Consider the following 24,135-nt stretch of genomic DNA (forward strand, 5'->3'; position numbering starts at 1 on the left):
CGCCAACTGCTCCATCCTTTTGGATTCCCTGTCCGAAAGAATCACAGGGAGGGAGCCTGGTGCAGACCGTGTGGAACAAGAGGCCTGAACAACCAGACTCTCTGGGGTAGGATGTTTTGGTAAGAATCCTGGATCCCTAGGCACCACTCTATCTCCTTGCCACAGATCTATTGACAGCAGGTGACGACACAGGCTTCCTCCATAGCTCTAAGATAGGCTCCGTAAGAGCATCTTTAAATGGAAGCAATGGATCCGCCGAAATAGAAGAAGGGTGCAGGACCACAGTCAAGATATTTTATTTTGACCTCTGCAGCAGGCAACGGAGGATCCAAAAAATTTGCCGGCTTCCTAATCACAGTGTGGAAAGAGGCCGCCTCATCCGTAAACTCCGCTGGTAAAGAAAGGTCCCATTCCGGGGAAGTGTCTAGCCCACTGGCCTAATCCAGCCCTTGATATTCCCCCAAGGGCTCCACAATCTCCCCATCTTCCAACAACTGTCTCTGGTACTCTTCTTCCTCCAAAAGTCTCAAAGCCTTTCTACGCGACCTCAGCCTGGCCTCTAACCTCAGCGTCGACATAGAATTAGCCGATGTCGATGACACCGGCTTCAGAACTGAAAGGCGCGGAACCGGAGAAGGCGGCTGACTTCGGTCTAATCCGGAGCCATCTGGCGCCGGAGCGGATCCCATCAGTGCCGTAGACACCTGAGGCTCCAACATCGGCTTCGACTGAAGGGGTGATAAAATCTGCGTGGTAGGTCTAGAAGGCAACATCATCGGAACCGCAGGTTCCTGAGGCGATGTCATCGTCGCCGAACCGGCACCCTCAGCTGGATAAAAGGGCATAAACGACGCCGCCTTGTAAGGATCCGGGGAGCCCAACGAAAATGCTAAAGGACCCGTGGGATCTGTCTGTGCACCAGCAGGGGCCATAGCATTAAACACAGAAAACATGGCATTTAAAAATGCCGCTGGATCCGCTACCGGAGCCAGGAAGGCAGGATACCGCTGATCTCCATGTTGCATCTACGCTTGCTGAGCATCCAAATCCTGTGCCACAGGTGAAAATCGAGGACTCTCTGGAGGTGCAACTACCTCGAAGACCGACGGCGCAGGAGAAGCCTGAGGGCTCTAAGGTTGTGGAGTCAGTCGGACTCACCTCCCACTTCGCACGGCGCCGCCGAGATGGAGACCTGGACCTTGAACGGCTCCGAGCCGAGCGACGCCGAGTCATGACGACGTTGCCTCTTGTGTTTCTTCGACGATGTGTGAGAAGAGGACCTGTGATGACTCTTATGTCTTTTCTTCACCTTGGCCAAAAAGAGTCTGGCTTCCCTCTCCTTCAGAGCCTTAGGATTCATGCTCTGGCAGGATACACACTCCTCGACGTCATGCTCGGAGCTCAAACACCAAAGACAATCATCATGGGGGCTAGTAACCGACATGCGACCCCCGCACTCTCAACATGGCTTAAATCCCAACTTCCTGGGAGGAGACATTTTAACCAGAAACATGACTGCAACCAGAAACAAGATGGAACACCTTGAAAGTAGCGAGAGCTAGGAGAAAACCGTTAGCGTCCAAGGCATGGAAAAAATGGAACTGACGTCAGCACGCCGGTGAGGACCTCTTATTGGCACGGTGATGTCAGACAGAGTTGTGTGGAGCCGTGCAATTGTGACGTCCTCATCGATATGGAGAGCTGGGAAGAAAATTTTCCGTCGGGTGCTGGCACATGGGAGAATTCATGAGGTGAGGAATCCCCAGGTAGTTGTATCCATCAGAATAACACATACCCTTTTCTAAAGGGATTTTGTGTTTCTTTTTGCCAGGAATTCTTCTGTGTTCACTCCCACTCTTAGTGTCGCCTCTTTCATTAGTAAATTCAAAAGTGCTTGCTGTTGTATCTCCAACTGGGATACGCTCTATTTAAAGGCACACTTGAGAAATGTGCATCCTGCTATGGACCTTCTAGGTGCAAAAAGAAATCTTTCTTTCAATATGGCACTTTTATGTAACACATAGGAAGGGAAAGTGATTGACAGATAAAATTGATTGTCTTGGTCGATAGAGTAAACCGGCTTGGTGTGTTGTGTGATACAGAAGCTTAAATCAGAGGAAAATAGCATAAAAAGGATTTGATCTGAAAAATGGTGGACTCACAAATCTGAGCGCCGTGCCATGCCTGCACGATCCAACACCATCTGCTGATTTAGCAGCCTTTTTTTGACCCTGCCTGGGCCATCCGGTGGCAACCTAGAGCTGGGGCACCTGCTTGTGAACACCGGCTCCACATCTGAGACTGACACGCTGGACCATTCAGATGGCTCCCTGGAAACCGGCAGGGGCACTGAAACACAGGCCCTGCCAGACGCCCCCAAACCCAGATTGTAATGGGCCATTGGCCCCCAACCCACCCCCCCACCCACCAATGACACTTTGACAGGGCGCTGAGACGGCTCCCCATCCACCAGATTTTGAAGCTCCTGAGGTGGGCTGCCGTGCTGGAGGCGGGTCACAGGGCAACCCCGGCTGTGAGGACCTGCGGGAGAGACAAAAGCACCTGAAGCTCTCAGGGCCTGGATTACAGCCAGCGCCCACCCCTTGACAAAACCGTAGTCCGCGTGGCCTAGTGAGAATGATGATGGCTGCATGCACTGGTGCCACACCCACCGCCTAAACTGAGACCTCATCATTGCGCTGCTTGTGCCAGGTCCCCAAGATACCCAGCGGCAGGTGAGTGTGGCTTTTAAGGAGTGGGCTGGTACACTGCATGGACTGGGAAGTCTCTTTGTCACAGCTAAGTATGCCAGAATGGGACCTACCAAGGGGCACATGGATAAAACACTGCCAGGCCCTCCTCCCTTTCCTGCTCATTATCTAGGCTGCATGGAATTTGGACCTCTGGGCCCAGAACTGGTTGATCACTGGACCCTTTGGCTAACTTTGGGCAGCAAGGATGACTCTTGCCTCTATCTGTCCCTTTGCTTCACGCCGAGGGCTTACAGCACAAAGACAACCCACATCCAACCCCCTGCATATCACACTTGGAGTAGGCAGCACTCATCAGACTGTGCCCAAGACTGGCTCTGGTGCTTGCCTCGCCCATAAGGCCCTCTCCTTGGGCAGCCTCACAATGTGCAAGGACACACAGGCTACCCAACCTGTGCAGGGCAAGACTGACAAATATACAAATCCCTGCCACAGTACCTGAGGCACCATCTTACGTGGATGTTGGGTGTTGCTGGTGGGGAGAATCAAACGGGTGCATAAATCATTGGCAGCATGGCAGCCACCCTTGGGCCCTGCTGAGACCGATGATAGTCTGCATCCTCAACTATGGTGACTGCAATCTTATTCTACGCACATCTCTTAAACACGACCAACTGCACTGTGGTTTGACACCTGTGATGGTTTTTCCGGACTATACCATTAAGGTCGAACAAAGATGCAGATCATTGCTGAAAGTCAAACAGAAACTATGAGTGCTGAACATTCATTAGATGCTGCAATTCTCTGCACAGTTTAAAGTCCTTTATAAGGAGAAGGCATTTTTCAGTACTCCTGGAATTTCGTAGAGGAACAGCAGAATCTAACTGGCAAACAGACAGACAGACAGACTTGCTAGCCCTAACATGCTGTGGGATGAGCGGGATCCTGGGGAATGGCTGCCATGCTGCAGCAGGAGAACCCAAAGAAGAGACTGCTCCGCTAACTACCTACCCGGCAAACCTGACCCCTGACGAGCCCTTGTAGAAGGCACTACTCTATGCTCAGAGCCTGATGAGACATAAATTGGCTATTGAACCTTACTATTCTGCATAACGCAGGCCTTCTACTATCCAGCTTACCTCTCTTTCCTCTGTTCTTGCACGTTGTTTTATTATTTCAGTGGGGTGTTTCTTTACTTCTGATGTTAACTAGTTCAGGACACATACTTCATTGGCAGAAGTGTAGGCAAGGGTGGGGTGAATCTGTTACAGAAGTACCATTGAGGTACAGTGGGCTACATGGAGTTATGAAGGCACTACCCGATTCAAATCCCTTAACAGGTACATGTTACAATGAACTTCCACATGCACATTCCTACTATCCCATGCACAGTCCCGACACAACAGATGACAGATAAATCCTATTGTATCATTTGATAGAACATCAATGGCCTAAATGATAAATTCAAGCACAGCACAGTCCTGAACCAGGTTATGGAAGTTGGTCACCACAGATACACTTGGGTTTATCATGAGGGTTACACTAAAGGGTGTGAGGGGCGTAGATATTTTTTTTCCATAACTCGTTCCCCCTAGTCCATCCAAACTATCCAGATACCCAGCGGGCCGGTTCATTTCCCTCACACACTAGAGGGGCAATCATGCTCCATAGTCCGGTTATATGTCCTCCCCCCCTCGAAGATATTCTACTCCACATTGCCCTCCGTGAAGGCCCACCTTACTTCACTGCTCACCAGCATTGGTCTTATTGGGGGAGGGCGACTTCAACGCAGTTACAGACCCTGTCCTTGATGCACTTAGTGGGAGATCAATGGTCAGAACTACCCCGCTTAAGACTTGGACTACCTTACTTGGGTTCTGTGATGTTTGGAGGAAATTGCACTCTGACACTCAACAATTCACTTTCTTCTCCCACTCACACTACTCCTTTTCTCATATCGATCACTTCTTCATACCAGCCACTGGATTACCAGAGAAAAGAGAAGTGAAATTCTTCCCCTGCAGGTTATTAGACCACTTGCCAGTAGAATTCTGCCTTGAGGCACGGATACTGCCAGATCAGAGTGATTGGTGCCTCAATCCTTAGTGGTTAAAAAGACGAGTTTGCTGACAGTCTCCAAGATGCAATAAGAACATACTTTGATGATAACATTGGAAAGGTGGGCTCTGCTGCTACTGTCCAGGAGGCCTGTAAGGCAGTGGACCGTGGCCATAGTCAATCTCTTATCAACGGCTCTAAAAACGATCAAAATAAAGACCTAGAACGTAGCATCTCACTCACTTTGGGGGGGGGGGGGGGTAGGGGGTTACACGGAAAAACGCAGACTGTTAACTGTGGCCATAGACATTCTACGACGCCTCAAACTGAGTACAGCCAATTACAACTGGCTAGCATCCGAACACCATATACACGATTGGGTTGACAAAGCAGGCGACCTGAGACCTGGAATACAGGGTGGCAACTGCACACGGACCTATGCAGCTCACAGTATTGCTGAAGCCTTCACAGGATATTATTCCTTGCTATATGCGAATCACACTCCACCCCTGGAAAGAAATGCCTCCATAGCTGACAACCTTCCAGTATGTCCTCTAAGCCATTCTTAGCGAGGGAACTCGAGGCTGCGCTCACATTTGAAGAGATAAAAGCAGCTGAATTCTTTAAGTGCTATATCTCTCTGCTAGCCCTACACCTCGCCATGTTTGAGGAGATGACAGGAAAAGGTCCCCTGACACTGGACATAAGAGGAGCAATATTGTCATTCATAAGAAAGGAAATGGCCTGCTAACTGTGCTTCTTATCACCCTATCTCGCTAATCAATATGAAGGCAAAAATCTTGGTGAAAATTCTGGCCACACGACTCATGAGTTATTCACTCTCTCGTTACATTGTACTAAATAGCTTTATGCCAAAGCGTGGGGCCAGACACTATTCCACGATAGGCAGAGACAATAGGCTCATCATTTAATTACCTCAAAAAGATTTTCATTCAGTTCATCTGCCCTTCATGTTCTATATGCTGTGCAGGATTTAGTTTGACCCCTAGTTCCTGCACGAGCAGGGTTGTATCCTCTCCCCCATCTTCTTTCCATTGGGTAGTCAAACCTCTCCGACACGGATCTGCTGGGATGCTCAATTCTCTGTTATGTGCTGGGGCTCCACATTTGAAGATAGTGTCTCGCTCTACGCAGAAGACTTGCTCGTCTATGTCCAGAGAACGTAACTTACGACCCCTGGATTGCTAGCTATTTTAAGTGTATATGGTAAGGCATTCGGCCTGCGAGTAAACTATGACAAATTGCGATATGTGCCAATGGCAGGCCTCTGCCCCACACCACTGAGGCTACCTGGTTGTTTAGAATAATTCTCTAATCTTAATGTCGCTACCCCAACCCTCCACTCCTTGCCAGGAGTAGGGAACTTACAGCCCGGGACAAACTCCCCATTTCAATAATGGGCCATGGGGCCTTGTTTAAAATGGTAGCATTACCACGTTGCTGACATTAATACATCCCTCACCAAGTTTCTGTGGGTGGGAGCCTGGACGTGCTCATGCTTGCTAAATGTATACAAAGCCCCCTTTGATGGGGGCATCATGGGGTCTGGGGATCCAAGATATGGCCTATACTACCTGGCACCACAATAAGTTGTAATTAATGACTGGATATTTGGAGAATGAGACGACCCATCCTACAGCCTAGACTGCACCTCCCTACAAATTTGGGGATTGGAAGAGATCCTTTATAGCTCCTCAGTTCCCAAGGAGGTGTTGAAGCCCACCCCAAACGCCCCTCCCCCTTTATGGCACAGGTCCTGGTTACCACAGGTCTCAGGGCAGCAGGGATTCGGAGCCTTGGAACTTATCGGTATTTCTAAAATATAAGACATGTGGTCCAGTAATCATACCAAGTCCTTTGAAGAATTATCCGTAGAATTCCACCTATAGAAAACTTGCTTCTTCCATTATTAAAGCCTCAACATGCTCTGGCACAGCACAGCCCCCTCTTACACCAAGACCCGAAGCTGAACCCTCTTGTGCCCAAAGTAACAGTGGAATCCCTGGGAGAGAAAGGAGTCTCCTGTATTTACTGATCACTGGTGATCAATGCACCCTATCCTTATGTCTCCGGGCCCACTGGCACAAAGATGTTGGCCCACTGACAGATGAAGAATGGCAAGAAGCTAGGATAGCATCCCGATGCCCGGCCATATCTGCAAGGCCTTGCTAAATTAAATTTAAATATTTCACTGTGTATATTACAACCCAAATATTTGGGGCAGATTAGCCGAAAATCAGACAATCATTGCCCGTGATGCTCCATGGAAGGCAAAGGCTTCTGTCACAATATGGAGCTGCCCTCTCATTGCCCTACACTAACACATGACACACTGGGTAAAATTATAAGCTATACCCTGACCCGAACGAACCCCAGACATGTGATACTGAGCATTGAGGAGACGGGTGATGGCTGGGTAGGCCTCTGCAACTTAATGTCCCTAGGCTTACTGGTAGCAAAATGCAGCATACCATTGGATCATGTCAACTCCCCCAACAATCGCAGTATGGACAAGGGGCATGTGCATGTGCAGCACTTGAGAAATCCGTGAACATGCCCATGGCTGCTCTCGAAAATACCATGTAATATGGGATGCAAGGTGGAACTACTTTAAACTGCTTAATATATTGTTATAAATAGAATTCTTACAAAAAAAAAAGTTGCTCTGTAAATCTGTCTAGAAAAGCATGATTTCATACAAAGTAGTGGTTGGTTGGAGCGCTCCGTAATCAGAATATAATTTTAAATATTGCAGAAACATCTATGAAGTATCCCATCTGGCAAAAAATATTGTTAGGATTCGAAAAGAGAAGCTCTCCGCAGGCAAGGGTGAGTATTTTGTATTTTACTTTTGTATAGAGGATTACATGTCCACCAGAGCTCAGCCACTCTGATGCATCTCAGCAACTGGCTTCAACAGAACGCTTTCGCAGATCTGAAAACCGCATTCGAAACCAAAGTGCTTGTGAGCGTGTGTTTTAACTTAACAATAAAACCCTTAGAACAGAACACATTTCCGTTCTTCAACAACAACAACAAATCAATTATTTTAACACACAAGCATCCAAATATTTGGGCCTGATAATAGCTCTTTTGGGAAGGTATCTATTAAGGGTCTCATCTTGAACAGTATCCTGAATCTTATCCCGCACAACGTCCTGACTCTTATCCCTCACAACATCCTGATGGCCCAACACACCAGATGTTTGACGCCGAATATGATTCAGAACTTCATCCTGCTCGACAACATTAACATCATCAACACTCCAGGCTCATAAAACATCCTACCATCCTGCAAATCACTCACTCTTCTCAGGCCACTCTCATAATCTTCAGAACCCTTATCCTGTGACTGGAAACTTAGCATGTCTGCACCATTATCCACACCATTGTCCACTTTAGCCGCCTTTCTTTTACTCTACCACTTCCCATCTTCAACTTTAACAGAATGCTTGGACACCTGAACCACCTTAGTTTCCTGAAAATACTTGGAGCCTTTCACTTTGTAAGGTCTCCTTATCCTTACACGATCCCCAACTTTGAAATTAATATCTTTCACTTTTTTAATCTCGTCATATTTACTCTTGTCCTTCGCCTGATAACCTCCCACTTTGTCCTTTATAGAATCAAAACTGGGACTATTTATATCTGGATCAGACTTCTCAATTAACCACATAAGTGACAACTCGTTAAACGAGTGTCTTCCCCTCAATAACGCGAAATGAGTTACTCTAGTTGTGGAACGGGGAGTGTTATGATAACACCAAATTATGTCTCCCATCGCTTCTTGAACCGACTCACCTGCTTCAATAGCCAATTGAATTGTTCCCTTCATCATTCGATTCACCCTCTCCACCATCCCATTCCCTTGAGGGCTTTAAAGAGCAGTTGTCAAATGTTTGATCCCTAGGTTGCTTAGAAACGATTTCATAAGATGGGAGACAAACTGCAACCCATTATCTGTGACCACAAAAGCTTAAAAATTCATACAACACCCATTTTGAATGATAATCCATAACTACCAACACAAATCTCTTCCCTTCATTCAAGCCCCCAATGGGTCCAATAAAATCCATGCCAATTTTTTCCCACGGCCTCGAAGGGAAATCTACTGGGCACAGAGGAGAATTCAGCCCACTTATAGTTTTCTCAGCTCAAGAGCATACACCACAACTTTCAACCATAACTTCCACATTCGCATCCATCCCAGGCCAACAGTAATACAACCGTAATTTCTTCCTCGTGCCTGTAATTCCTACATGCCCCTTATGAGCTAGCTTCACCAACCCACCCCTTAATTCAGACGGAGGGATCAATTTTGTGCCTCTCATAACCAAATTGTTTTCCACACTTAATTCCTCTTTCACCTTGAAGAATGGTTTCAATTCTTCTATCACTTGACCTTCTCTTGACCACCCACTCATGATATAATCCTTCAAATGTGTTAACACCGGATCATTTGCTACTTTGTTTTCCCAACACTCTCTTGAAATGACTCCATTCGATGCAACAAGGCCATCAATCATTCCAATCACCATCTCTTTCTCCTCTACACTATCATGGAGAGTTGCCTCGGGAGTGGGCTTAGACCAGAAAGTCATGTAGGACCAACCAAGAGAAATGCCCTTCTCATCAGACCCGGCTGTCAACTCAGTGATGCTACGTGAACGTGGACAGTGCCGCCGACATCACATTCTGACAGTTGTCAAGAACAGTCACTGCGTGTGCAAATGCCTTGGTAGTGGCCTTAGTCATGATGTAATGAGTCTTCAGACCTTTCAGAGGCTGCTTTCTGGCCGATGCGAATACAAGTGATGGATGGAATGCCTGAATTAAACTCAGCCCCTGGTAATTACTCAGGGCGACATCCCAGTCCATCATTATTTTGCACACCCCAACACCTCAGTTTGGACATAGCTATATGCAAATCAGTCTTGACCGTATTGCAATTGAAACAGCCCAGCTCGAACTACCAATCCAGGTCCTCCCCTGAACCAGAACACAAACAACCTAGGACCGATTTTAAGGCTCATCAGCTATGTATAGCTTGGTTCCAGTGACTCAGTGTGCATGGGATGCCAAAGCGTAGCAGATCTTAATGCAGAGGGCTATACATCTTGACAAGGTCTTTTTCTGCATCACCTTACCGGTCTTTCCCCAGGAAATTGCCACAAAAAGTTGATTGCCCACCCAATAGTCTTCAGTGAGATTGATGTGAAGAATTGTTTTGAGGTCCAGCTGATAGTCTTCTCCTCCTCTTTCAATGGGTGAAGCAGAGCATACAATGTTGAGGGGGGTGATCGATTATCCAACATGAAAAGTAGTCACGTCTTTTGGCAAAAAGGCCACCATGGAGCTCAATACTAGTTTGTCCGGGAAATAGGTTGTGCAGGGTGGCTCCATTAACAAAGCATAGCGATCTCTCATGTGACTAACTGAAATGATTATGGAGAGGAAGACCGTTTTGAGAGTTGGAAGATGCAACAAGCAGCTATGCACTGGCTCAAAAGGGAGCACATGAAGAACGGCAGGACCAAATTAAGATCCTACTGAGTCATCACAAACAGTTTAGAAGGGAACGCATGTGTCAAATCTGCCAGCGCTTAATTTCCATCCAGGGAGGTGTAGATAGAACATATTCACATACAGAACCCTGCCCTGCGACAGAAGATCCTCCCAAAGTGGTAGCCTGGTCATAGGGTAGATACTCAAGCCCTTAAGTTGGTGGTACCACAATCTCCTGACCCAATCAAGAGCTACTAGGATGGCTTGGGCCCGGTCATTTCTTATCTTTTTCAGAACTCTGGGAAGGAGAGTCAGAGATAGAAAGGCGTACAGGAGTTCTTTGCACCAATCCTAGCCTGAAACAGTGTCTCCTAGAAAGAGCGCAGTTGGATATTTCAAATCACAGATATTGGACAATCTAAAGTGCAAAAGTTTTGACGCTGGACGTTCGATGATGGAAATAAGATCCAGCCAGGGTTCTACTCACCGTTAGAGGATCCCTGCACCACCTCGGGGAGCAGCAGCTGTGATCTGCCAGGCGTTGCTGTGGCATTTAAAGATCCAGTCTGGGCGCTCACAATGAGGGAGATGCCCTGATGCTCTAGCCAACTCCAGAGGTGAAGCACCTCTTGGCACAGAACCTAGGACTTTCCTCCACCTGCTTGTTGCTGTACTACGTGGCAGTGGTTCTGTCCATGGGAACCTGCACATGGCAGAAACGCCTTCAATGGCAGATGGATGACTCACAGCTCCAACAGATTTTTGTGGAGCTGGGTTTCCGCCTGAGACCAGCACCCTCTAATCTCCATCTCTGTTAAATGGCCTCCCCAACCCAGCAGTGACACACCCATCTCCACTGTCAGCTCTGGCTGGGGAAGAAGAAAGGGTATGCTACCGGTCAGGTTGTGAAAGATGCAGAACTTGTGCACTTTCCTCCGAAACCTACATGACGTCTGCCACGTTCCCATGGAGTAGACCCACTAAGACTTCAGATCCCACTGCAGAGCCCACATAAACCACCTGGCGAAGAGGACAAGCAGAATGCTCAAGGCCAAGAAATATTAGAGCGTTGTCACTGAGATCCAGGATCAAAGCTGAAACATCTGCACAAATGTCCTGGCTCACTGTGACAGAGGAAAGGTCCTGAACTGCACCATATCCAGCTCCCAGAAAAGGAAGCTTCTGTAAAGAAGTCAGATGTGATTTTGGTCCACTGATCGAGAACAATGTCTAGAGTTTTGCCCTACTCTGAAGGTGGACAATGACTGACTGTGGCAAGCCTGCCTTCAACAGCCAGTCGTCAAGGTAGCATAACTTTGGATCCCCACCCACCGACCACCGCCATCACTTTCATTAACACCAAGTGTGCACTGGTATGGCCAAAGCACAACAAAGTCAAAAGGTTCCTGGCTGACCTTGAACCACAGGTAACATCTGTGAGACGCTGGCACATGAAAGTATATGTCTTGCAGGCCCAGGGCTTACTTGCATCTAGGGTGGACAGAACTTGGGCCATTTTGAATTTGTCCTTCTGTAGAAAGGAATGCAGAGGGGGAGATCTAAAATAGGACGAAGATATCCGCCCTCTTCAGCACAAGGAATAATGGGAGTAACATCATGCCGCCCCTATTTCCGAGGGCAGCATCTTCTCAGTTGCTCCTTTGAGTAACAGAGCTCACACCTCTTTCAGCAAGACAGATAGGTGCTCATCCGTGTGCGGAAGCTGTGGAGGATCAGAGAGAAACAGAAGGATAGAGCCCTGCTGGACGATCTGGAGGACCCATCTGTCTGATGTGATGGACTGCCACCTTGGGAGAAAATGTTCTATCCTACCTTCCACAGGTGTTTGTGCAACGCTAAGTGCTTGGCGCCTCATGCTACAGGGGAGGGGGACTGGGAAGATCGGTGCCCTGGGTGAACTGCATTTTGTCTACCTGATCCTCATCCTCGGCCATGAACTGCTGAGGTAACTGTAGTGGAGTGTGGAGGGTTTGGGAGAGAAGACCTAGTGTTGCCTATATGGCAAATCTCTGGAGTAGCCTTGAAAAGTTCGAAACTGATGAGGGAATGGTCCTGCAGGTTTTGGAAGGGCCAAAGAGCACGCTGTGGCCTGGCTTTCCTTTAAGTGCCCCAGGGCAAAATCACCTTTTTAGGATCCAGCAAACATCATGGCCATGAGGGATGCGTGTATATCTTCAGAAAGGCTTGTGGATCTCATCCATGTGTGGCAACAGATGAATGCACTTGTGTCGAGTGCTCAACACAAGCAATTGGTAGTGTCAGCCCGAATCATATATTTAGCTGCACCATGACCACCTTCAAGGCTTTGAGCCAAGAAAGCCCTAACCTGTTCTGGGACTCCCACCAAGATATTGTTAAGCATGCCCCAGAGGGAGTGCATATTATGGCCCAGTAGGCAACTGGCAATGACCAACCTTAAGGCTAGGCTGGTCCAAGAGAACACAAGTTTCTCAAATGCCTCAATCCTTTCAGACTCGCTATCAGTGAGGGTTGTTGGGAACAAACTGGGATTTGCCTTGCTTGTGGAAGCCTGCAACACAAAACTCTCAGGTGTAGGAAGGCAAGTGTGAAAATCAGGATCGCCAGGCACTGGTATTTGATACCCTTGGGCAAGGATAATGTTAAGACCAAGTGTTAGCAAGAGTGTCAGTCAGAGCTTCACTAAATGGTAGTAAGCACTCAGAAGCAGTTGTCCAATGCAGTAAGGACATTTGTTTTAATCTCAACAGAGGGGAGTTGTAGATTCAGAACCTCAGCAGCACATCTAACGACTACTGTAAAGAAGCACTCTCTTCGACTGGTGGTCGTAGGGGAAAATCAGTCCTGTATTAATTGAAATAGCATGCCCACTGGCTTCTTGTAAATACACATATAATCATCATTATAATAATGTGGGGGTAATTCATTCCCATCATGTCCACTGCCATCTCCAAGTGACTGCAAACTCTGGAGCAGATTCAGATCCAAAAAGCAGGTGAAGTAGCTAACCATGGTAGAAGGAGGAGTTTGTTTGCATCAGTTTGTATGGGAACTGGGTGCTGGAGTGGAGAGAGAGTGCAACCTTGGTCATTGTTGAGTCGTATTTGGCTTGGGGTCAGACACTGGGGTAGTCAAAGGCTCCACCTCAACCAGACATTAAGACCAGCGCAGGTCTTGAAGCCAAAAAATAAGATGCACGGAACAAGAAGTGGTTTCCAGGGGCAAAGATGGTGCCAAGGACAGATTGATCTGTCAACAGTAACCCAACCTGAGGCCCCTATTGATCCTTGGGCTCCAAAGGCACAGCAAAGGGAGTTGGAATGCCAAAACATAGCCTACCTAAAGACCTCAATTTGCGGTGTTCCTGAGGGAACTGGTGGGGCACGGAGATCAACTGTGGGATTGGATCCTCATTTAGGGATAGAGACCCTCAAGACTTTTCTTTAGTTAGAGAGTGGCGGGACAAGTTATAGTCCTCTTCTGCCTTATTGTGGTTATGCTGTGATTTGGGCTTTTACGTATAGAATTACCTTAACAGCAATGCGGACTTGTTGCAGGATAGGCCTCGAGATCGGGAAAAGATTTGTGCCCTTGACTCAGAGCAGGACTTGCCTGGCTTATTTCGATGGAGTACAGCTTCACTTCTTGATTCCAAATGGCCTCTGAATAAATGAGGGCGCATTCCTCAAGTGACTTGGAGTCATGGCCGTAGCCCAAACATCAGATGCACATCACATGCTGGTTAGGCACCAACATCCGTTTATTACAGTCAGCCTGGTCTGAGCCCTGTAGACCCGGAAGTGGACATCATTCCGTTGCACACTGGATTTCCTTGTCTAAAACCCATCAAACCGACGATAGCAAATATCCAGATTCACATTCAAAGGCATAGATAAAAGGAACTAACGTTGGTGCGCAGGTGTGGCACAAAGCCAACCGGGATCTGTAGGGCACCACCCCAAGGCATATCAGAGTACTGCAGTGAAAACTTATGGATGTAGTTTGGAGCTAGTGGATATTCTAAAGGTGACGAATCAGCGGTTGGAAGTATCTATCAAAAATCGGAGGCTCTATACGACTCGAGGGCAGGATATGCTGATAACTGAGAATAGTTTTGGAACATAATCTATGCAATCTGTAACAACTAGGACCTAACTTTGACTTTACCACAGCCTTGACCCACTCGAACTCTTTGGATCACAACTCTGTGAGGCTTGCCCGCTCATATAAATGCAAGAAGGGATTATAAACACCCAGGTGCTTTAATCTTCTGAAATATTCACGACCACTGAAAGACTAAGAAGATCTGGAAAAAAGTTATGGTTTAACTTTAAGACCTCAGCAAAGCGACAGCAACCACTGTTCCCTCAGTGAATGCAAAGAGCAAATCAATAGTAACGTAACTGACTCATCAACTACGAAGTCGAGGTTTTGGCCCTGAAGAAGTCCCCACCACCTAGACGAGACCGCCACTTAGGAGACTTCTGTAAAGGGAAGAGAAATCCCCAAAGCAGATTAACAAAGCCGCACTGAAGACAGCAAAACATCAAAAAGCAATCAGGTATCAAGTAAGCAGAGACAGATAAGTGCAGATATGTTTGTTGCATGAATACGTTGTTATGCCTTTCAATTTGTTTTTAATATGATTTTATTGATATGTTCTAGATTTATAAGCGGAAAAAACATCTTAGTGTTTCAATATAAACATACAGGCAGGTATACACATTTAGCTATATCTCTGTCTGCTTAAAGGACAACAACACAAAACAAGTTCCCTGCTCCTGCCCTTACGGACATGCAATTGTAACCCGCTGCAAAGTACAAATGAAATACACTAGAAACACAGAAGGCAGAGATCTTATACCATGCAGTGAAGAAAGCCTCAATATCGTGGTATGGAGTGACTGCTTGGAGTGCCGGAGCATACTACAATATCCATTCCAAAGACCATCTTTGGAGGTGCACGTTAATGGGTACAAGTGATGGTAAGCAGCTTGGTGTACCAAGCAATACATATGCCGCACCATAACATTTATGATTTACAACGCTGGGTCAGCTTCAAATCACGTTAGTTCAGTGTGTACAGGTGTCTCTGGGTGGGTTAGGCGACACTAACTAGGTGTAACAAAGGGAACCTGGGAGCTGCTAAATAACTTTTTTGCATCTGGGTGAAGCAAATGTGGTAAATTTGCTGCAAGGGGGCAGAAAATAAAAAAATTATGTTTTTCTACCTGTGGCTCCGTTCTTTCATTGGATGCAGCTTTGTCAAGTAGATGTGAGGGTGTGAACATGTATACACACACAGAACACATACATATGCATTTTGAAAAAATATTATATATCTTCAAAGTAAAGTTTTGTTCATCCTAGCGAAACAGCAGTGAAGAAGATAAAAGCCAGTGCCAGGCTCCAGTAGGTTGGCGTGTACCCTAATCTAAACATATGAGCCATGGAAGAAACATTGTCAGGCTAGATACAGCCAAAGGGTGCAGCTGCCTAGCAAGCGTTCACAAATGATAAAGCGCTATTTCTGTACTGAGGCACAGGCGGATTCAAGAGTGTGTGAGGCAGGTCAAGAGTGCAGCAGAGATAGGCACCCACCAGATATGGGTGTGGCTGTGGGAAGTTTAAACTACTGGTTAAAGAAACTCAACACACCGCCGCATGACCTTTTGCCTTATCTGCACGGAGACAAAGCAAATAACGTCACTTTAAATGTTCTCCGAATAACTTTAAACAAGCAGTCATAGCAAGCCTGAGATAGCCACGGAATGGAGGCGAGCTGGGATTGCCTATCCGAAGAAAGATGCTTTTACAAAGCTCAATTTCCTTAGAAAACAAACATTTGCAATGCAATGGGTAGCGCCTTTGCTCAAGTTAGAGCTATTAGCTTTGCAAATTCCTAACAGGACTTTTCTTGCCACATACATTGAAAATGAAAAGTAAAACCGCTGTCATAAGCAAATCAATTCAAAGCGCCACGGCCGCCATGAGCGTGAGAGTGACACACAAAAGGAAAAATAAATTTGCTCACAGTCAAACATATTAGCAAACGTGCAATTCTCTATTTAACAGAGTTGGTCACCAAGGCTGTAACAAAACCGCCCCATGGAGGGACAAATGTAAAGCATTTACCAATTTCATCAAAGGATTTTTGAAAGGCAAGTCCATGCATGAGTGAAATTGATGGGCATGGTTAAAAGCCCACATAGATACCAACACATCGGAAAATCAGCACTTGCGCGCTGTTATGCTCAACCTAAAAAATGAAAGAACTGCTTCAAAAGCGAAGCTGCGCGCTGGGGCCTGTCGAACTGGACCAACCATGGTATATTCCATCAACTCAACCCATTAATAACCACTCGACTGTCCTGCTTTTATTGCTGTTATTTTTCTAGGCATCTTAAGGGTACAGAGTCTAGGGCAGTAGTAAAAGGAGAGAGGGAAAAAAATAGGGTGGGGATTACTTCACCACATACCCATGCAGCGATGGGCGAGGCAGTTGTAGCCAAAATGGGGGCAAAATATACCAAATTGTTCTTCCACCTTCTTAGGAGAGCCTTTGATTGTCCGTTTACGAGAAGCGCCTGCAAATACTGAGAACACATGCAAGACTCAAGATAATTACGGCTTCCTTATTGAATGCAATTTGGTGCTGCTTACGGATACGGAGGAACTGTAGTGCCCAGTACGCAAGTTATCATTCCCATCAGTTCATTAATTTTAGGCACCATGTACTCATTGAATATGAATGATATTCTTAGAGAGGCAAAGGGGGTGAGCCTACGCTGTCCTAAATCAGCCGTGGAGCAGCCATGGAGACCTTAATGCCATTGGCAAACCAAGCATTTTATCAATGGATTTAGGGGTTCGCTTCAGCAAGCCACAGACTGTTGCCCCATTTGAGCAAATGTTAACCAGCATGTTGAGATCAGTGTGGCATAAAGGAGTGGATGGTACAACAATGAGACCTGGGTTGGTATGTAGTTTCCTTACTTTGGGAAGCCTTTGTTTAGCATACAGGAATAGATAATGCAAAAGGCACCTGCAAAATTAGAGATCAGAAAGTGCAAATACAACCTAGTACACAAATGCTGCAAAGCTACCAGATATTTCGTTACCAAAGTAAAGTAACTTGTACATTAATGCCAGAAGCTCAAAACAAGAAAGGTTAAAGTCACCCTTTCACCTTTTGTTAGGACAGGATCTTGAAGAGCGTTTTGCGGAACTATGTGGAAAAACACTTGCACCATTCACTGCAGACACTAAAGGGCTTCGGTTTAGTCTCCTTCAGCTCCAGCTTCTTTGGCTCAGGAACATTCATCCATCGACGAGGCATTTTTAGGTCGAACATGCAAGCGCTCTGATGTGTTGTAATCTATCTGTGGGCTTTTAACAACACCCATCACTATCACTCGTTCACAGGCTTGCCTTACAAAAATCCTCTATCATCATTGGTAAATGCTTTATGTTTGTCCCGCCTTGGGGCAGTTTTGTTACTGCATTGGCCATCGATCCTGTTACATGGATAATTGCAAGTCTGCCAATACATTTGACTATGAGGGCACTTCTTTTTCCACTTGTGCGTCTCGTTCGCGCTCATGGCGCTTTGAATTGGCTCACTTATGTCAACTGTTTTACTTTTCATTTTCAATTTATGTGGCAAGAAATGTCCAGTTAGGAATTTACAACACTAATAGCTCTCACGTTTGCTGAGTTAGACCCATTGCAAATGCTTGTTAAGCTCATCTTCAGTCCACAAGCCTATTTTAGTCTAAACGTCTTTCTATTGGCACCGCTAGAAAGGCTTAATTTAGAGGCAATGTGTAGAGTGTTTTTGCAGTATGAAAACCCAAAACAAATTATAGAGTAAACGTTAATAAACAAAGTCACCATAATGACAAAAATCTAATACGGGGAACTAGACACCTGAATAAAAAAAAAATTAAGTAGAACTAGCAATGGCACAGAGTGCCACTGACAGTCAGTGGTCTTGGTAGAATAGGCCCTTGGCGTGATGTGACGCTGACTGTGATGGAGTGTGAGTTGGATATACCAAGAAGGTTCATCTGGTCAAACAACTACCTTTAGACTTTAGTCCGTTAAGTCCCAATCCTCCAGATGTACACCCAGGAACTCTCATCAGTGTTTTAGAGACTCAAAAGGTGGCAGATGGAGGACATCAGGAGATGCCAGTCCAGGTCAAGTTGCCACTGGTCAGCAGGACAGTGGTAGAAAAAGGCCCTTGTAGGTTGATGTGCCCCTGTAGCTTTTACAGGAGGTGAGCTTTATGACACTTGGAGGAGGCTTCTTTATCCTGGGTACAAGAGAGCAAAGGTCCAGTCCCTCAGGGCTCATATTAGGCTGCTGGTAGAAGGATCAGTCCTCTTCCTATCTTCTTTGGGTCCAGGAGTCTTAAGGTAGGTGCCTGGAGATGCCAGACTTATCCATGGAACAAGTTAGTGGGTGGGAATTACCCCTGGGGACACCATAACCAAAGGGATAAAGCTTCCAGAGCCTAACTCTACCCACTTTGAGTATTTTCAAGATGTCCGAAAAGTTCAGTCACAGTAAACTTGGGCTGTAAGGGCTGTGCATATTGTAATGTGGTAATCCTAGTGTCCTCCCACATCTAAAACTAAAATCCAGTTTTAGGCAGACCTCTTTGAAGTTAAGTAAGTTCTTGGGCCTAGCCCACAGGCCATCCTGTTAAGAGCACAACAACACCTCCCCACACTCAAAGCCTTTTTTTTTCCTGTCTGTGGAGCAAGTTCACATCTTACTTTTGCCTAATTAAATGTTAATTACAGGAGCGTGGCCAAGGCGTCAAGATGGCGGTCGCACTTAAGTAGTGCTCCGGACCCCTCTGTCATCCGCCTTAGGCAGCGCCCATCCCTGCCTGACTCCCGAGGAGGACTGGCGCATCATCTGACGCCCTGGGAGCGTTTGACTCGAAGAGCCTTGCCCCGGGGACCAGGCATGAAGAAGGGCAGCAAGGGCAGGCCGCGCCTAAAATGGTGGCCAGGCACCACTGATAGGGGTGCTCGGCTGACGGCTGTGCTGGGGCCTTGAAGGGCCCTGGCGAAGAAGCGAGGTGAGCTGCCTCTCCGCCTGCCGCCAGGATAGTACAGAGGCCGCCCGGCAGGAAAGGCAGACCGGGAGGCAGTAGGCAGTGAGCGGAGGGCAGAGAGATGGGGCAGGTGAGAGACGGTGGCGGGCCGGCCCAAGGCGGGGGCACCCGGCCTCCACCGCGGATCCCGGAGTGAGGCGGCCAGGCCAGACGCATGCGGGAGGCCCGGGAAGAAGAGAGCAGCTGACCCTGGACCAAGACCCCCCACCCATCTCTGGCATGGGCCCGGTAATATCCGCTGCCGAGGTAACTGTATTAAGAGCACTATAATGGGCAAGGACAAGCCGGCGCGGACCACCTCAGCATAAACACGCATGGATCAATTTACTACTGGCCCCAGGGCGACTCATGTCGGAGACCTGGCATCAGGCGGCTCTGGCAGGAACTCACTACCCGCCGGAGACCTGGCAACCATTCTTCAGGCCATCCAGACATCGGTGGAAGCCAACATTGGGGAGGTCAGGGTCGATGCGGCGCTAGTGCGCCAGGATCTCCGCAATGCCACTGCTCGGATCACAGAAGCGGAATCGAGAATATCTGCAATGGAAGATGAATTGAATACCTTGAAAACACAAGTGTCCACGCTATCGGCCCGTACACATTGAGGGACGGAGGACGCTCAATAACCTTAGTATCGTAGGCCTTCCAGAGAACACATTGGCCTCCTCTCTAGCTTCTTTCTTGGACGACTGGTTCAGATCCTGGATACCTAGAGATCACCTCACACCATGGTTTGCCATAGAGCGAGTCCACAGGGCTCTGCAGGCTAAGCCGCCGCCGGGCTCCCCACCAAGACAGGTGGTACTTCGGTTCTCCAATTTTAAAGACAGAGATGCAGTGCTACAGGAGGCACGCTCCAAAGGCGATCTGTGCTGTGACGGAGCAAAGGTCCTCCTATTTCAGGATTATACAAGAGATGTTCAATTGCAACGTCAATCCGATACGGAAGTGAAGCAAAACGTAGAGCGATGGAGATACCCTACCGTCTTCTTTTTCCTGCAAGGCTCTGAGTGGTGCTTAACAATAAGACTCATTTTTTTTTAGAACCCTACGGCCTGGACTTGGATAACTGAGGATGGCCCTCTGGGTCCCACCAGTGGTGGCTCACAACAGACTCAGGAAAGGCTACCAATGGACAGTCAGCGGAGGCGGTGGGGCTCACGCTCTGGCTCCCTGTGGGGCCCCCGTCGGGGGGTACCACACCAGGGACCATACCAGAACACCCAGCAAGCAATGGCCCTGGTGGAGCAGAGGGGGAGCCGCGTGCAAAGGGGCCGACGCCTGAACGCTTGGAAACAGCTAATGACTCCGACCTGTCCTGAAGTCCGGTGCTGTAAGTTCAAGAATGGAAAGGGAGGGGGGAGGGCGAGTAAACCCCAAACTAAGCACATGTTACACTATAACTGTCTAGTACCTAACACTCTTTAATCTGACACTATGGAGGAGTCCACCACTGCCCATTTGACTGGGGTTTAAAACTCGCTGTGTTTGAGAGTAAGATGTTTTTTAAGGGCGACAGATGCTTCTTGGGGGAAGTATGGGGTGGGATGGGGAGTTTAGGCCATGTAACAAGGCATTCGCTATTGTTGTCTAGGTTCATTGTTTGCTATTACTAACAAATGCACAGGGAAGTTGGCATACACTGCTGTATAGCAAAGAAAGTATGACACACAACAAGACGCTATGCTTACTCTACTTGTGGAGGGGGGCCAAAGGATACCAGGGAGGAACCATGGGTAGAAATTCGATTGCCATACACCCACAGACAGAATGGGACCGGTACATATTAGCCCATAGAACATTAATGGTCTTCTAGACAAGATCAAGCGCACGGCTGGACTCGCCTACGTTCACCGCCAACGACCAGACATACTCAAGTTGCAAGAGACTCATCTCCTAGGGGACTGCTGTCCATTCCTGGCCTGTAAGGGCTTTGACAGGGTATACCATGACAGGTTTGCGCGCGGCTTGAGGGGAGCAGCAATTCTGCTCCATCGCTCCTTTCCTATGGTGGTCACCCAAGTGTGGAGAGACTCACAGGGGTGATATGTGGCCCTGACTGGGAAAGCTGAAGGCCTCACGATTAATGCCATTAGTGTATACCACCCGCCTGCAGCAGTGCGTGGGACTCTAAACAGTCTTACCAAGCTGCTCCTAGATCTACCCCAGGGAGCCACCATCTTAAGGGGAGACTTCAATGCAGTTCCCGACTCCACACTGCTGGACGTGACTGGCCCCAATCGGCCCACAGGCAGGCCATAGCTGCCGGACTGTCGGTGTGGCTGGCGTCCACAGGGCTATGCGATGCGTGGAGGGTGTGGCACCCATAGCACCATCACTTTATGCACACTTCAGCAGCACACAATATGCAGTCTAGAATTGACCTTGTTTTATTGCTGGGCCACAGATTGCCGCCATCTCTCACACACTGAAATTTTACAGCGCAGGATATCTGAGCATGCGCCACTCCGGTTGGTTATGGGGCCCGCTCAGGCGCTTGTCCGCCCTATGTGGTGAATGAATGCATGGTACTTGCAGCACGAACGTCATGTCCAACAATTGAAACAAGCACTCCAGGACTATTTTGCCCACAACATTGATTAGGTTCCCTCACTGGGAGTTCTTTGGGCTGCTGGCAAAGCGGTGATGCAGAGGACAGCCAAGAGCCTTGTCCGCTCCTGAGCGCGATCCCAGACCCTTCACATTACTCAGCTGGAGGCCCGGGCTCTCCAGCTGGAAGCGGAACAAAGTGCGCAGCCGAGCGAAGTAGTGGCCAGACAACTCCCACTGATCCGAGAGGAGATCCATGACCACACTCTGGAGGCGGCTAAACACCTTTGGTGGGAGGACAATGCCAGGGTGTATGGATGGGGGAACAGAAATGGGGAGCTGCTTTACTGGTTGGTTTCCCATAATCAATCATCTAGAATTATCCACGAAATATTTAACGCACACTGAGAACCTGTCTCCAAGCTCCAAGAAGTGGCAGACATGTTCGCCTCATATTATGAGGTACTATATCAGGGCTCGGCAGTGATTGACTCAGATCAAGCCTGCCAATTCTTAATGGACATTCCCCTTCCCGAACTGCCCCCTGTGGAGGCAAAAATACTAGATGAATATCTAACAAGTGAAGAAATCTGGGAGGCCATTTCCTCGCTGGGGACGGGCAAGAGTCGTGGACTTGACGGGTTCCCGTCGGAGTATTGTAAAGTGCTCCAAGACGACCTGATACCGCACCTTAAAGCCTAGTATGAGGAAATGGATCGACGGGGCTCCTTTCCAGAAGGGCTAGACGTAGCCACTATTGTTGTCCTTACCAAAACTTAACCACCATCACAGCTATGTGCTTAGTACAGACCAATATCCCTTATTAATAGCTAAGTGAAGATTTATGCCGCAATTCTTGCCTCACGTCTTAAAAGGGTGCTACCACTGCTGATTCACCTGGGTCAGTGTGGATTCATGGCCAACCAAAGCATGCGGCATTGCATACGTAATTTACATATGGCCCTAGCCTGGCGCCACAAGTTGCCTCAGAACCTAGCCCTTCTATTTATTGATTTTGAAAAGGCATTCAACACTGTTGACTGGGGATTTCTCTTCCTAGTATAACAGCGTGCAGGTTTGGGGCCTAGATTCCGCCAACTAGTTCATGCCTTATATGCCAACCCCACAGCCCGAGTGCAGGTCAACCATACCCTATCTTCTATATTTCCTATCCGCCGGGGAACGAGCCAAGGTTGCCCCTCTGACCCCTCTCCTTTTTGCCCTGGCTATTGAACCTTTGGCACAACTAATCAGAATAGACCCACTATACTGCAGCTGGAACTGGGGAACAACCTTTGAAGACCGAGTGGCCCTGTATGCCGACAATGTTCTGCTCTATATGAAGGCCCAGTGTTGCTATGAAGCGGCATCGGGCCTCAATATGAACCCTGCCAAATCGGTGTGGGTGCCCCTGGCACTGTTGCGAGCTTGCTATGACTGGCAGGGGGTGGTGCCCATTCACCAGCTGAGCTTTTAATACCTTGGTATATAGGTGGCCCGCCTTCAAGAACTCATATGGACCCTAAATCTGGCACCATTATCATCCAGGATCAAAGCGGACCTACAAAGGTGGCATGCACTGCCGTTAAACATCCTTAGCCGCGTGGCCTTATATAAAATGATGGTACTACCACACACTTTATATGTGCTCTAGAATTTTCCATTCTTGATCACACGTTCCTGGTTCCATGCACTACCACCTCATTCCTCTGGTATGGCGCAAGACACCGGATAGCACTATAGCACTGCCAGAGGGGGGTATATGATGGGGGTACTGGTATGGCTAACTCCTACCTGTACTACTTAACGACACAACTCTTGATGGTGCATGACTGATTTAATGGGGGATGGACCGACGCAGCCTATCAGCTAGAGCTAAACACACTGGGCTTTCCACGTATTCTAGATCTTCTTTATGGCTCACCACTTCCCTGAGAGGTGGATCCTGTGACTAAAGCTGTCTTTCTCGCACGGCAAGTGGCACTGCGGCATACTGAGTGGAGCAATGTCATCACCCAACAGACTCCACTATGGCACTGCACATGGCTGAGCGAATCGGCTGCATTGAGAGGGTTTGCGAAATGGGACCTCGTGGGCATTTCATGACTAGGAGATGTATGGAAGGAGGATGCCATGCAATCCTTTCAAGATTTTCAATCT

General features: G+C 47.8%; 1 protein-coding gene and 1 long non-coding RNA gene across 3 annotated transcripts in view; one reads left to right on the forward strand and one right to left on the reverse strand.

Annotated features, from left to right (window-relative positions):
* The window catches only part of EXOC6B (exocyst complex component 6B), a 1,319,737-nt gene that overhangs the window by 466,925 nt on the left and 828,677 nt on the right, over nt 1-24,135 (reverse strand). The window lies entirely within an intron of this gene.
* LOC138296256 (uncharacterized) overlaps nt 1-24,135 on the forward strand; it is a 47,361-nt gene that overhangs the window by 20,887 nt on the left and 2,339 nt on the right. The window contains exon 3 of the long non-coding RNA XR_011203797.1: nt 7,546-7,619. This is a non-coding gene — a long non-coding RNA (uncharacterized lncRNA). The remainder of the gene's footprint in view (nt 1-7,545; nt 7,620-24,135) is intronic.

This window comes from Pleurodeles waltl, chromosome 1_2 (genome assembly GCF_031143425.1).
Source record: "Pleurodeles waltl isolate 20211129_DDA chromosome 1_2, aPleWal1.hap1.20221129, whole genome shotgun sequence".
In the NCBI taxonomy this organism is placed as follows: Eukaryota; Metazoa; Chordata; class Amphibia; order Caudata; family Salamandridae; genus Pleurodeles; species Pleurodeles waltl.